Source organism: Acomys minous, assembly GCF_964271855.1.
Source record: "Acomys minous genome assembly, chromosome: 7".
Lineage (NCBI taxonomy): Eukaryota > Metazoa > Chordata > Mammalia > Rodentia > Muridae > Acomys > Acomys minous.
The window spans coordinates 105,876,635-105,889,684 of NC_140488.1; the positions used below are offsets into that span (position 1 = coordinate 105,876,635).

At 52.5% G+C, this 13,050-nt stretch overlaps 1 protein-coding gene and 1 pseudogene across 2 annotated transcripts in view; one reads left to right on the top strand and one right to left on the bottom strand.

Moving 5' to 3' along the window:
* LOC311601763 (germ cell-less protein-like 2) overlaps positions 1 to 13,050 on the top strand; it is a 68,493-nt gene that overhangs the window by 25,155 nt on the left and 30,288 nt on the right. The window lies entirely within an intron of this gene.
* On the bottom strand, positions 7,122 to 7,826 carry LOC311601430 (ubiquitin domain-containing protein 2-like; annotated as a pseudogene). Its single transcript has one exon. The product of its transcript is annotated as a ubiquitin domain-containing protein 2-like (transcript).

Below are 13,050 nucleotides of genomic sequence, written 5' to 3' on the forward strand. Positions count from 1 at the left end.
AGTTAACTGCTGAGGCCTGAAGGGGGGATTAGGGTGGAGGTATAGTGGGGGGGTTGTTAGGGTGAACTTGTAGTGGACCTGTGAGACCAAGACCTGCAGTGGGGCAGTGGTCACATGAGTGTAGGTGCCTGCAGAGGAGAGATGGTTGCTGTGATCCTGTGAGTGTATGTGACAGCACAAGACAAATGATGGGCAGTGTGCCTGTGAGTGCAGGTTCCTCTAGGGGCCAGACAGGCATTGGATATGTGAATGCATGTTCCTGGAGAGGCCAGAGGGGAGCAGTGGTCATGTGATTGCAGGTGCAGACAGAGACCAGAGGGATGTGCCTACATAGGCAAGAAGGGCAGAAGGCATGAGTGAAGGTGCCTGCAGAGGCCAGAGGGAGGCAGTGTGCATGTGCTGTATGTGCTGTAATAGTGGGGAGCCTGGGGATGGGGGTCAGTGTGAATGCCACTGGAGGTGCCTGCCTAGTCTAGGATGTTTAGTGGCCATGTGAGTGCAGGTGCACACTTAGACCAGTGGTGGGAGGTGGGCATGTGAGTTCATGTTCCTGTGAAGACAGGACAGCAGTTTGACCAGGAGTGTAGGGGCTTCCAGGGGTCAGATGTGGGAAGTTGGCCTGAGTGCAGAGGACAGATGGGGCAGTGGGAATGTGAGTACAGTTGCCTGTAGAGAACACAGAGGGGCAGTGAGTATATGAGCATAGGGACCTCCAGAGGTCATATGTGGTTAGTTGGCCTGTGAGTGCAGGTGCCAACAGGGGTGGTAGCGAGCCACTCCTGTGAGTGAATATTCCAGCAGAAGACAAACAGGCAAGTGGCCCTGTGTGAGCAGATCTCTGCAGAGGTCAGAAGGGCTTGGTTTGCCTGTGAGAGAAGGTGCCTCCAGAAGACAAATTCACAGAGGGCATGTGAATATAGGTACCTATAGAGGTCAGATGGTGACAGTGGACACGTGTGCACAGGTACCTAAGGAGGACAGATTGGGGCAGTGTGCATGTGAGTCTAGGTGCCTATAGAGGTCAGATGGTGACAGTGGACACGTGTGCACAGATACCTAAGGAGGACAGATTGGGGCAGGGGGCATGTGAGTCTAGGTGCCTATAGAGGTCAGATGGTGATGGTGGGCATGTGGGCACAGATACCTAAGCAGAGTCACCTGATGAGACTGAGAAGGGCAGTGCCCATGAGATGCAGGAAGCTGGAGAGAGCAGAGTAGGGCAGTGGGCAGGTGAGAGTAGGGGCCTGCAGAGGTCAGAGGAGCCAGTGGGCATTGAACACAGCTGCCTGCAGAGGACAGGCATGCAGTGGGTGTGTTCTTTCAGATAACTACAGAGAACAGAGTGAGGAATTGGGCATAGAATGCAGGTGCCTGCAGAGGCCATGGGTCCAGTACAGTGGGCATGGGAGCACAGGTGCCTGCAGAGGCCAGGGGAATGGGGTAGTGGACATGGGAGCAGAGGTGCCTGCAGAGACCAGGGGAGGGGACAGTGGCATGGGAACAGAGATGCCTGCCGAGGCCACTGGAGGGGACAGTGGGCATGGGAGCGCAGGTGCCTGCAGAAGACAGTTGGAGGCTGTGGCATGTGAGTGCAGGTGCATACATAGGTCAGATGGGTGCAGTAGGCATGTAGGAACAGGTACCTAGAGGGAAGACTTAAGCATTGTGTGTGTTACAGGGGGTATATGAAGAGGATAGAGAAAAGCAGTGGGCATGGGAGTGTAGCTACGTGTAGAGGCCAGAGAAGGGCAGTGGGCATGTGTGTCCAGGTGCCTGCAGGATAGAGGAGAGGGTAGTGGGCATGTGAGTGAGGAGGCCTGCAGCAGCCAGCGGGGGGCAGTGGGCATGTGTGCCTTGTGCCTGCAGAGGACAGTTGTCAGTTGATCTCTCGGTGCAGAGTCCAGCATAGACCGGGGTTCCAATTCACATGTAGGTGTAGATGCCTGCAGAGGTCAGGTACGGGAGTTGGGCTTGTGAGTCCACATTTCTGCTGAGGAAAGCGTAGTGGTTTGCCCAGGAGTTTAGGGGCCTCCAGAGGTGAGATGTGGGAGGTTGGAGCGTGTGTGCAGGTGCCAACAATTGTTGGATGTAAGCACTTATTCATTAATGCACTTGCATAAGATGCATGGAGGCATTGGACATGTGAGTGCATGTCCTGCAGAGAACAGAAGCCGGAGGTCAGCCTGTGAATGCAGATACCTACAGAATTCAGGAGGGGAAGTGGGAATGTGAGTACAGTTGTCAGCTGAGGTCATAATGTGGCATTTGGTATGTGAATACAGTTTCTATAAAGGGCAGAGAGCTGCAGTAGGAAAGTGAGTGCAGTTACCTGCTGTGGCCAGAGGGGGCAGTGTGTATGTGAACACATATAATTGCAGAAAGCAGAGTGGGGCAGTGGCATCAGAGTGCAGGTGCCTAAGGGGCCATGGTGGTCAGTGGCCATATGAGCACACGTGACTGCAGACGAGGAGTTCAGTGGACATGTGAGTGCAGATGCCTGTAGAGGCAAGTGTGGAGCAGTGTGCAAGTCAGTGTGGGTTCCTGCAGAGGCTAGGGCAGGCAGTAGGCATGTGAGTGTTTGCTCATGCAGAGGATAGGATGACAGTGGTCACATGTGTGCAGTTGCCTGCAAAAGACAGGTGGGGGCAGTGAACATGAAGTGCAGTGCGCTCTGAGGATGGAAGAGTTCAATGCACACGAGAGTGCAGGAAAACTTCAGAGGACTGAGGAGGGCTGTGGGCATTTGTGTACAGGTGCCTACACAGGTCAGAGAGGGACGTTGTGGCTAAGAGAGTGTGTGCCTACAGAAGTCAGACAGGGGCAGTGTGTTTGTTAGTACAGATGTCGGCTAAGGCCAGACAGGAGCACTGGGCCTGTGAGAGCATGTCCACGCAGAGAGCAGAGTGGGCCATTGTGTATGTGAGTATAGCGACCTGCAGTGGCCAGGGTGGTTAGTGGCCATGTTTGCATTGGTGCTTTTAAGAGGTCAAGAGTCCATTGGGTCTGTGAGTGCAGATCACTGCAGAGGCCAGAGGCGGGCATTGGGCATGAGAGTGCAGGTGTCAGTAAGGGCAAAGGGGAGGCAGTGGACATGTGACTGTTACACGTGGCAGGAGGGCAGAGTGCATGTGAGTGTGGCTAACACCAAGACCAGAGGTGAGCAGTAGACATGTTAGTACAGGTTCCTGCACAGGCCAGGCATTCATTGTGTATGTGAAACAGGTGTCTGCGGAGGCCAGAGAGCTGCAGTGGGCACATGAGTGCAGGTGCCTGCAGAGGTCCCCCAGTGGGAGGGTGGGCTGTGTGAACAGGTGCCCACAAAGGCCAGAAATAGGAAGTGCACAAGTAACTAAAGTTACCTGTAAGGACAGAGGTGTGTGTGTGTGTGTGTGTGTGTGTGTGAGTTCAAGTACATGCGTACAAGGGTGTGTCAGTGGCATATGATTGAAGGTGCCTGCAGAGTCCAAATGTCGGCTCTGTGTCTGTTTGTGCATGAGGCTGCAGAAAACAAAGGATGTGCAGTGGTTATGTGAGTGACAGTTATGTGAGTGCAGAGAGCAGTGTGGGTCAGTGGACACATGAGTGTAGGTGCCTGCAGAGGGCAGAGGTGGGTATTGGGCATGAGAGTGCAGGTGCCTCAAGAGGGAACTGGGGGTGATGACCTGTGACTGCAGGTGCCTGCTGATGCCAGTGTGCAGTGGCCATTTAAGTGCAGGAGCGTTCAGAGGGCCAAGAGATATAGTGGGCATGTGAGTGCATGTGCGTGCAGATGCCAGGAGGGCACTGGGCATGTCAGTGCAGCTGAGCCCAAAGACCAGGTGTGGTTGGGCATGTCAGTGCATTGCAGAACACACCAGGCAATCATTTGTTATAAGAATGCAGGTGTCTAGAAGGTTAGAGAGGTACAGTGGGCATGTGCTTGTGGGCTAGTACAGAGGACATAACGGGGCACTGGTTATGGAATGTATTTGCCTGCAGAATGCAGGTGCCCAGAGAGGCCAGAGGGGTGCAGTGGGCATGTGAGAGTAGGTGAGTGCAGAGGCCACAGGAGAGCAGTGGGCATGTGAGTGTGTGTGCCTATAAAGGCAAGGGCCAGTGGTCATTTGTGTGCAGTGGACTGCAGGGTATAGAAGATGACAAGTGCTGAGTGCAGATGCCTGCAGAAGCCAGAGAGAGGCAATGGGCATGTGTGTGCAGGTGCCTGCAGGGGTCAGAGCGGGGGGGGGGGGTAGTTGACTTGTGAGAAACTGTGTTTGCAGAGGCCAGAGGGGGGCAGTAGGTCTGTGAGTACAGGAGTGGGAGGGCCGGCCTGTGAGTGCAGGTTCATAGAGAGGCCAGAGAGTGGAATGTGCATGTGAGTGCAGTTGCCTGCTGTGGCCAGAGGGGGCAGAGGGCATGTGAGTGCAGGAGCCTTCAGAGGACAGAGGGGGCAGTGGGTTGTGATGCTAGGAGTCCTCAAGGACAGAACAGTGCAGAGAGCATGTGCAGGCAGGTGCCTATCAAGGCCAAATTGGACCATTGGGCATGTGGAACAGGTATCTAGATGGCAGATTCGACCACTGTGTATGTTACTGTAAGTACGTGCAGAGGCCAGGAACGGCAGTGTGCATGTGAGTGGAGGTTCCTGCAGAGGACAGGATAGCAGTGGGCATGTGAGTGCAGGTGCCTGCAGAAGACATGTCGTGGCAGCAGGTATATGAGCGCAGATCCCTTCAGAGGCTAGAGACAGGCAGTGGATATGTGATTCAGGTGCCAGCACAGGTCAGAATGGGACATTGTGCATATGAGAGCCTGTGCCTGCAGATGCCAGATAGGGGCTGTGGGTTTCTTAGTACTGGTGTCTGCTGAAGCCAGACAACAGCAGTGGGAGCATGTCCATACAGAGAGCAGAGTGGGCCATTGTGTATGTGAGTGTAGGTGCCTGCAGTGGCCAGGGTAGTTAGTGGACATATTTCCTTTTCTATTAAATATATATATATATCACAAAACACCTACATACTAAGATTATACACATCAGGTAATGATCCAGTCTTACATCAGTCTATTGACAAGTACCAGCACCTAGTTTTTTTTTCTCACCACACCTGGGGGATCATTATTCAGAGTATATGTTCCTTTAAAATGAAAACAACAAAGAAAATTCTTAGAGAGGACAAGCCCTCAAAAAAGAAACAAGACCTTTGACCAAACATAGGTTATTGGTGATAACATCAAATTCCCTTTAGAAAGGTAATAGGTTTAAACACTCTTTTCCAGTTGATTGACTTTGGGAGAGATGGTTATTCAAGGTGACAAACAAATGAGGGTTCTTGATGGTGGGGCGATGCACTGAACTACCCTACCTCTCCACATGAGAGTGTGAGCGTCCTTTTTTGTTGTTAGAGCTGTGTGCTTTTCCTGAATTTGGAATCAGCCACCATCAAAGCTAAATTATGTGCAGTCACCTTTTTAAAAATGATGAACATTTTAGGGAGGTGGCTAGAGTTCTCAGAAACTTGTTACATTATAGGAAAAATTTAGCAGGTTATGGGAAATTTAATTCCACTTTAAACATTACATCTTAAAGTAGCTAGAGGTTTCATTTTGCCACTACAATTATGAATGGTGTTTTACATTTAAATAGGTATTGGAGGTTTGCTGTTTCCCCCTGAGAAGAGCAAACAACCTCCTGTCATCTACTGCTCACACCTCACAAACTCTCAAAGCTCTAGTGTGGCCACATGTTATCTCCCTTGAGAAAGAGCCTTACTATGTAGCTCTGGCCGGCCTGGAACTAGCTATGTATTCCAGGCCGGTCTCAAATTCTGAGATCTGCTTGCTTCTGCCTCCCACAGCCTGGGATTAAAGGCAGGTACCACCATGGCCAGAAGAAGCAGCATTTAAGAGCCTGCAGATTAAATACAACTTTGGCAGCTTTCTCCAGCCTTCTCCAGAGAAGGTAAGGCTGGTTCACAGTGTGTCCATCCCTTAGCCTTGTGTGCAGACAGTGCTTAGTTCACCTTTGCTGGGAAGGTGCAGGAAGAACACTGCCCACCCACAATGACCAGTGAGAGTGAGGTGACAATACTCCACTCTAGAGCCAGGTGCCACCACCTATTCTCACCAGTATTGTGTAAGTGACACTAGTAAACTGCCACACTTGAAAGTTTTGAAGTAAAATTTTCTTCGAGGCTGAGACTAGGCACAGTTTTTCCAGGAGAGGCAGAGAGGGCTTTACTCGCATCCCCTGCAGGCAGGAAAGAGGATTGCTTTTAGAATATTCTGGAGTGGAAGCAGCTATACTCCATTTCTGGGTAGCCTGGCCCAGAAAGATAAAGGTGGGGCCAGCCAGCTCCACAATGGCCACACAGAGTGGCAGGACCAGTGAAAGCATAACACAGAAGCTGGGGTCAAGCCCGGGTGCCAAAGACAATCTAAAACTCTGCGCAGCAAGACGAGACTTCCCAACTGAGAATGAGAGCTCTGCCTGACTAAATTACCGCCCAGTGTGCCAGGGGGTGTGCCTGCTGCCCGCTGGACGGCAGCAGAACTGAGTGGATGTGAATAAGGACCATGACTAGGAGGGGCGGGGAAGCAACACTGACAACCCCCACTCTCCACTGCCTCCTGATGATGCAGGAATACAAACCCAGAGAGGGAACAAAGCCCTCTGCTCTTTTAGGTTCCACCAAGAAACAAAACAAAAACCCAAAACAAAATACAAACAAACAAGAACAAAGTTTTTTTTATAACTGTTATTGATGGTTCTAGAAATATAATTTGACATATATGTTAAAAAGTCTGCATCCAAAAGGTGCTTGGTGCTGTTCCTGATGGGTCTGCTGTCTGTCCACATTCTAATTCATTTAAATACAGCCATTACATAGTTGATAAATATTTTAAAATAAATGATTGTCTATTTCTTAACTGCCTTTCAAATTAGAAATGGCAATTACAGGAGTCTGAGAGGCTGGCTCTGTGTGTTTTATCTCCATCACAGGTGGAATTTTTCACTGGTAATCCCTCAAAACTAAATCTATTCCTACGGAGTTCAGAGCAGTGAAAATAAATCTCATGCTGTGCAATAGGAACTTGTAAGAATAAAAAGGAGCCAAGGGATCTAGAGAGCAGGCAAGCCCCACTCAGTTCTCCACTGGTGTTGGGTTGTGCACAGGCTGGCTCACTATAACCTGCACCACATAGTCTTTGGGGATCTTCAGCTCCACAAGCTCCATCTTATCGGTGAGAGGCCTTCCAAAGAACCACCGCTGGCTGCCTGGCTCCACGCCCTCTGTGGCGTGTAAGCGCCTCTTCAAGTGGCACCCCGTGTCTGTGCTGCGCACCACTGGCTTGAGGTCTCTGCCTGTGGAGAGGCGCAGATGGAGCTGAGATTCATGTCCAGAGTTGGGAGGTGGCTCATGGATATCCAGAGTCTTCTATGTCACTCTTTCCCCCTATCATGTTGATTGGTGGTGCCAAGCAATAGACTGGCAGCTGGTATGGGTTCCCCAGGTCATTGTAGCGCTCTGTCAGTGCACCCCATGTGGTTGTGTTATGTTTGCACCATCAATGATTGCCTGTGCCAGTTCATGGCCATTGCTGTCAAAAGCGTGTGCAGCAGCCTTCAAGGCACCCCAGATCTCTTTCCGGCCTTCAACAGCTGGTGCAGTGTGCCAAAATTTGTCCCTCTTGCTGCACAGTTGTCCATCTGTCATGGGAAAATCGCTTTTCCATTTTGGTTTCTCCTTTTTCAAAGGCTGGTTGTGACCTAGAGCAACTCCAGTGCTGTCAGAGTTCTCCTTGCGGCTGCTGGAGGAGCCGTGCTGGGCGCCCACGCACCTGCCCATGGGGCCTTGGCCTCTACCTCCAGGCGCCCATCCTTGCCAGAGCGTCAGCCTGCTCCAGCTGCTGCCTCTTAGGGCCAGGCTCAGCTCTCTCTTTGCCCATCCTCCGCCCCCATGCCACTCCTCCTGCTGCCTCGCCCAGCCCTCCATGCCACCACTACCTCAGCCAGGGCTGCCCAGCCTGCAGGCCCCTGAGCCTCCCTAGGCTCCCGGTCACTCCTTCCAGGTCAGGCTCGGCGCGTCCCAGGTGGGCCACAGTGCCCTCAGTGCCCACTAGCCCCTCGCCTTCCTGCGCCCCCCCACTTCTCGGCAAGACGTGCCATGCTGCATCCTGGCAGCCAGGCCCCATCGCCTCTGCCCACAGATCCCAGTGGACATATTTTCATAGGTGCCTTTCAGAGGCCAAGAGGGCAGTGGCTCTGTGAGTGCAGATCCCTGCAGAGGCCAGAGGTGGGCATTGGGCATGGGAGTGCAGGTGTCAGTAAGGGCAAAGGGGAAGTAGTGGGCATGTGATTGCTACAGATGGCAGGAGGGCAAAGTGCATGAGAGTGTAGTTAAGCACCCAGACCAGAGGTGGGCATTGGACATGTTAAGTGCAGATTCCTGCACAGGCCAGGCAGTCACTGGGTATGTGTGTGCAGTTATCTGATGTGGACAGAGAGATACAATTGCCAGGTGAGTGTATGTGAGTGTTGAAATAAGGGGACCCTTGGTCATGTGAGTGCTGTTGACTGCTGGGTATAGAAGAGGGCGTGTGCATGTGTGCAGTGTAGTGCAGTGCTTATAGAGACGAGAGGGGGACAATGGGCATGTGTGTCCAAGTGCCTGCAGGGGATGACCGGGTTCCGTTCGACATGTAGGGAATTTATTCCTGGAATAAACAGGGTTCCAATAGGCGCAGAAGTGTAGATGCCTGCAGAGGTTACAGACAGGAGAATGGACATGTGTGTTCATGTTCCTGCAGAGAACAGGACAGCAGGTTGCACATGAATGCAGGGCCTTCCAGAGATCAGATTTGGGAGGCTGGACTATGTGTGCAGGTGCTGAGAAGGGCTGGCAGTAAGCATGTGGGTGCACGGTCCTAGAGGAGACAAATAGGGGCAGTGGGCATGTGAATAGGTGCGTACAGGGGCCAGGTGGTGACGGTGGGCATGTGGGTACAGGTACCTAAGGAGGACAGGTGGGGAAGTGTGCATGTGATTGTAGGTACATGTTCATGCCAGGTAAGCAGTGCACACATGAGTGTAGGCTCCTGCAGAGGACAGGGTAACACTAGGCACATGAGTACAGTTGTCTGCAGAAGACAGATGACATCACTGGGCATGGTAGTGCAGGTGCTCTCTGTAGATGGAAGAGTTCTGAAGGAGAGAAACCTGTGCTTTAGGATCCCAAGTGCAGGATTGAACGGTCTAGTAAGGGAACAGGTGATGTTAATTCATAGAAGAGCAACCACCTCATGCAGGAGCTTAATTGCTACCAGATGAAAAAGATCCTGTGAACAGACTCTGGGAGGAGATACATAAATGAGCCCAGAGCTGGCGGCGGGGCGGATTGGAGACTTGGGATAGATTTGGCTGTTCATCACTGCCCTTCAAGACGCTCCTAGAGAAATCCACTTGAGGGAAGGCTTCAGAGCTCTGGCTCCTGCTGAGGCTCTGAGGTCTTATTACCCCAGGTTCCAGTGGAGGAAATCCTGCCACTCCTGATCGAAGAATCATTCCTCGGGACTGATATCCTTAAGGTTTTGTTGTTGTGTCAATTAATCTTCATTTCCTACTGTTTGGGTTAATCAGGTTATAATTGACGTAGGCTGTTAATGAAATATTTTGGTTAAGAAAACTGAGTCTACAGAGTTCAGTGGTCATGAGAGCGCAGATGCCTGCTGAGGACAGATGTGTGCAGTGGGCCTGTGAGTGCAGGTCCATGCAGAGAGCAGAGTGGGCCAGTGGACATGTTGGTGTAGATGCCAGTAGAGGCCAAGGGTGGCAATTGAGTTTGAGAGAGCAGGTGACTTCATATGCAAAGGGGAGGCAGTGGGCATGTGACTGCTGTTGCCTAGAGATGCCAGGGGACAGTGGCTTTTGAGTGCAGGAGCCTTTAGAGAGCTACATGGGGCAGTGGGCATGTGAGTGCACATGCCTGAAGATGGCAGGGGGCTTGAGGAATATGTGTGGCATTGCCAGAAGACACCAGGAGAACAGTGTGCATGGCAGTGTTGTTAAGTGAAATGACCAGCTGTGGGCAGTGGGCATCTTAGCACAGATTCCTGCCCAGGCCAAGAAGTCACTGGTCCTGTGTGTGTGTGTGTGCAGGTTTCTAGAGAAGCCATCGAGTCAGTATTGTCTAGTGTGTGTAGCTGAGTGCAGAGGCCATAGGGGACAGTGGGGATGTGAGTGCTGCCGAGGCAAGAGGGCAGTTGTCATGTGAGGGCCGATGACTGCAGCGTATAGAAGAAGGCATGGGGATGTGAGTACAGGAGCCTGCAGAGGCCAGAGAGATGCAGTGGGCATTTGTTTGCATTGCCTTCAGGGGAGAAAGTTTGTATGTGAGTGCAGAGCCAAAGGGAGGCTGTGGGCATGGGCATGCAGGTACATGCCGAGACCAGAGCTGGGCAGTAGACATGTTAGTGCAGATGCTTGCAGAGGCCAGGCTGCCATTGGGTTGTGAATACAGGTGTCTCTAGAGGGCAAAGAGATGCAGTGGGAAAGTGAGTGCAGTTACCTGCTGTGGCCAGAGGGGGGCAGTGTGTGTGAGCGCATGTACCTGCAGAGAGCAGAGTGGGACAGTGGCCTCAGAGTGCAGGTGCCTAAGGGACCATGCTGGTCAGTGGCCATATGAGCACACGTGACTGCAGACTAGGAGTTCAGTGGACATGTGAGTGCAGATGCCTGTAGAGGCAAGTGTGGAGCAGTGTGCATGTGAGTGTGGGTTCCTGCGGAGGCTAGGGCAGGCAGTAGGCATGTGAGTGTTTGTTCATGCAGAGGACAGGATGGCAGTGGGCACCTGAATGCGGTTGCCTGCAAAAGAGAGATGAGGGCAGTGAACATGGAGTGCAGTGCACTATGATGATGGAAAGGTCCAGTGGACATGAGAGTGCAGGAAAACTTCAGAGGACAGAAGAGTGCAGTGTGCATGTGAGCATGGGTTCCTGCATAGGACAGGATAGCAGTGGGCATGTGAACACAGGTAACTGCGGAAGACACATGGTGATAGTGACATGTGATTAGACTTCCCTGCTGAGGCCAGAAGAGTGGAGTGACCATTTTAGAGAAGATGCCTGCAGATGCAGGAGAGAGGCAGTGAGTATGTGAGTACAGGTCCCCGGAAAGGCCAGATTGTGGCAGTTTGCTGAGAGTCGAGATGCCTGCATAGCCAAAGTTGTAAGTGGAAGGTAGGTGCAAATGCCTGCAGTAGGCAGAGGTGGGCATTGGGCACCAGAGTGTAGGTGACTGAGGATGGGAAGAGAGACACTGGGCCTGAGAGTGCAGGTGCCTGATGATGCCAGAGGGGCATGGCAGTTTTGAATGCAGCAACCTTCAAAGGGATAAGTGGATCAGTGGGTACTTCAGTGCACGTACAATCAGATGCCATGAAGGCAGTTGGCATGTGTGTGCAGGTGCATGCAGAGGCCATGAAGGCAGTGGGTATGTGTGTGCAGGTGCATGCAGAGGCCATGAAGGCAGTTGGCATGTGTGTGCATGTGCATGCAGAGGCCATGAAGGCAGTTGGCATGTGTGTGCAGGTGCATGCAGAGGCCATGAAGGCAGTTGGCATGTGTGTGCAGGTGCCTGCAGGGCTCAGAGCAGGGTAGTTTGCATTTGAGAGCAGCAGGTGCCTGAGGAGGCCAGAGACAGTCAGTGGCCCATGAGTCTAGGTTCCTGCGGTGGCCAGGGTGTTAGAAGACCTGTAGATGTAGATGCTTGCAGAGGTCAGAGGGAGTAGGTGGACATGCGAGATCAAATGTCTTCCAAGGACAGGAGGGCAGTTTGACCAGGAGAGTGTGTGCCTACAGATGTCAGATGTAGGAATTTGGACTGAGTGCTGGTGCCAGCAAGGGATGGCAGTGAGCACATGAGTGCATGTTCCTGCACAAGACCTGTGGAGGAAGTGGGCTGTGAGGGAAATCCATGCAGAGGACAGGACAGCCATGAGGATGAGAACACAGGTTCCTGCAGAGGATGTACTGGGACAGCAGGCATGTGAATAGAAGTGCCTCCAGAGGCCAGAGAGAGAGAGAGGCAGTGGGTGTGTGAGCACAGGAGCCTGCTGAGGCCAGAGGAGAGGAGCAGGGATGTGAGAGCATGTCCATGCAGAGAGCAGAGTGGGCCATTGGGTGTGTGAGTGTAGATGCCTGCAGTGACCAGGGTAGTTAGTGGACATGTTTGCCCAGGTGTCCTTCAGAGGGCAAGAGTGCAGTGGCTGTGAGTGCACACATCCCAGCAGGGGACAGGGATTCAGCTGTCATGTAGGAGCAGGTTTCTGAAAGACCAGGATTCCAGTGGACACAGAGGTGTAGATGCCTGCAGACGTCACAAAGCAGGGAAGTAGGCACTGAGTTCACGGTCCTGCAGAGGAAGGATAGCAGTTTGCCCAGGAGCGTAGGGGCCTGAAGGCCTCAGATGTGGGAAGTTGGACTGAGAGTGATGGTGCCAACAAGGGCTGGCAGTGAACACGTGAGTGCAGGTGCCTGCACAGGACACATGGAGGAAGTGGGCAGTGAGTGAAGGTCCCTGCAGAGTACAGACAGCCATGAGCATGTGAATGCAGGTGCATGCAGAAGACACATGGGGGCAGCAGGCATGTGAACAGAAGTGCCTCCAGAGGACAGAGAGACTGTGGGTGTGTGAGCACAGGAGCCTGCTGAGGCCAGAGGTGGGGAGCAAGAATGTGAGTGCATGTACATGCAGAGAGCAGGATGGAGCATGGAATATGTGCATGTACGTGCGTAAAGGGGCCTGGGTACTCCATGCCACATTTGCACAGCTGCTTTCTAAAGGTGAACAAGGCGGTGGGCCTGGGAATGCAGATTCCTGCAGAGGCCAGAGGCAGCGGGTGGACATGATTGTGCATGTGCCTATGGAGGCAGTGGGCACGTGACTGCTGGTACCTGAAGAGGGGGCCAGTGGGCATTTGTGTTTAGGAGCCATAGGCATGTGAGTACAGCTATGGGCCAAGACCAGATTTGGGTAGCAGGATGTTAGTGCAGATTCCTGAAGAAACCAGGCAG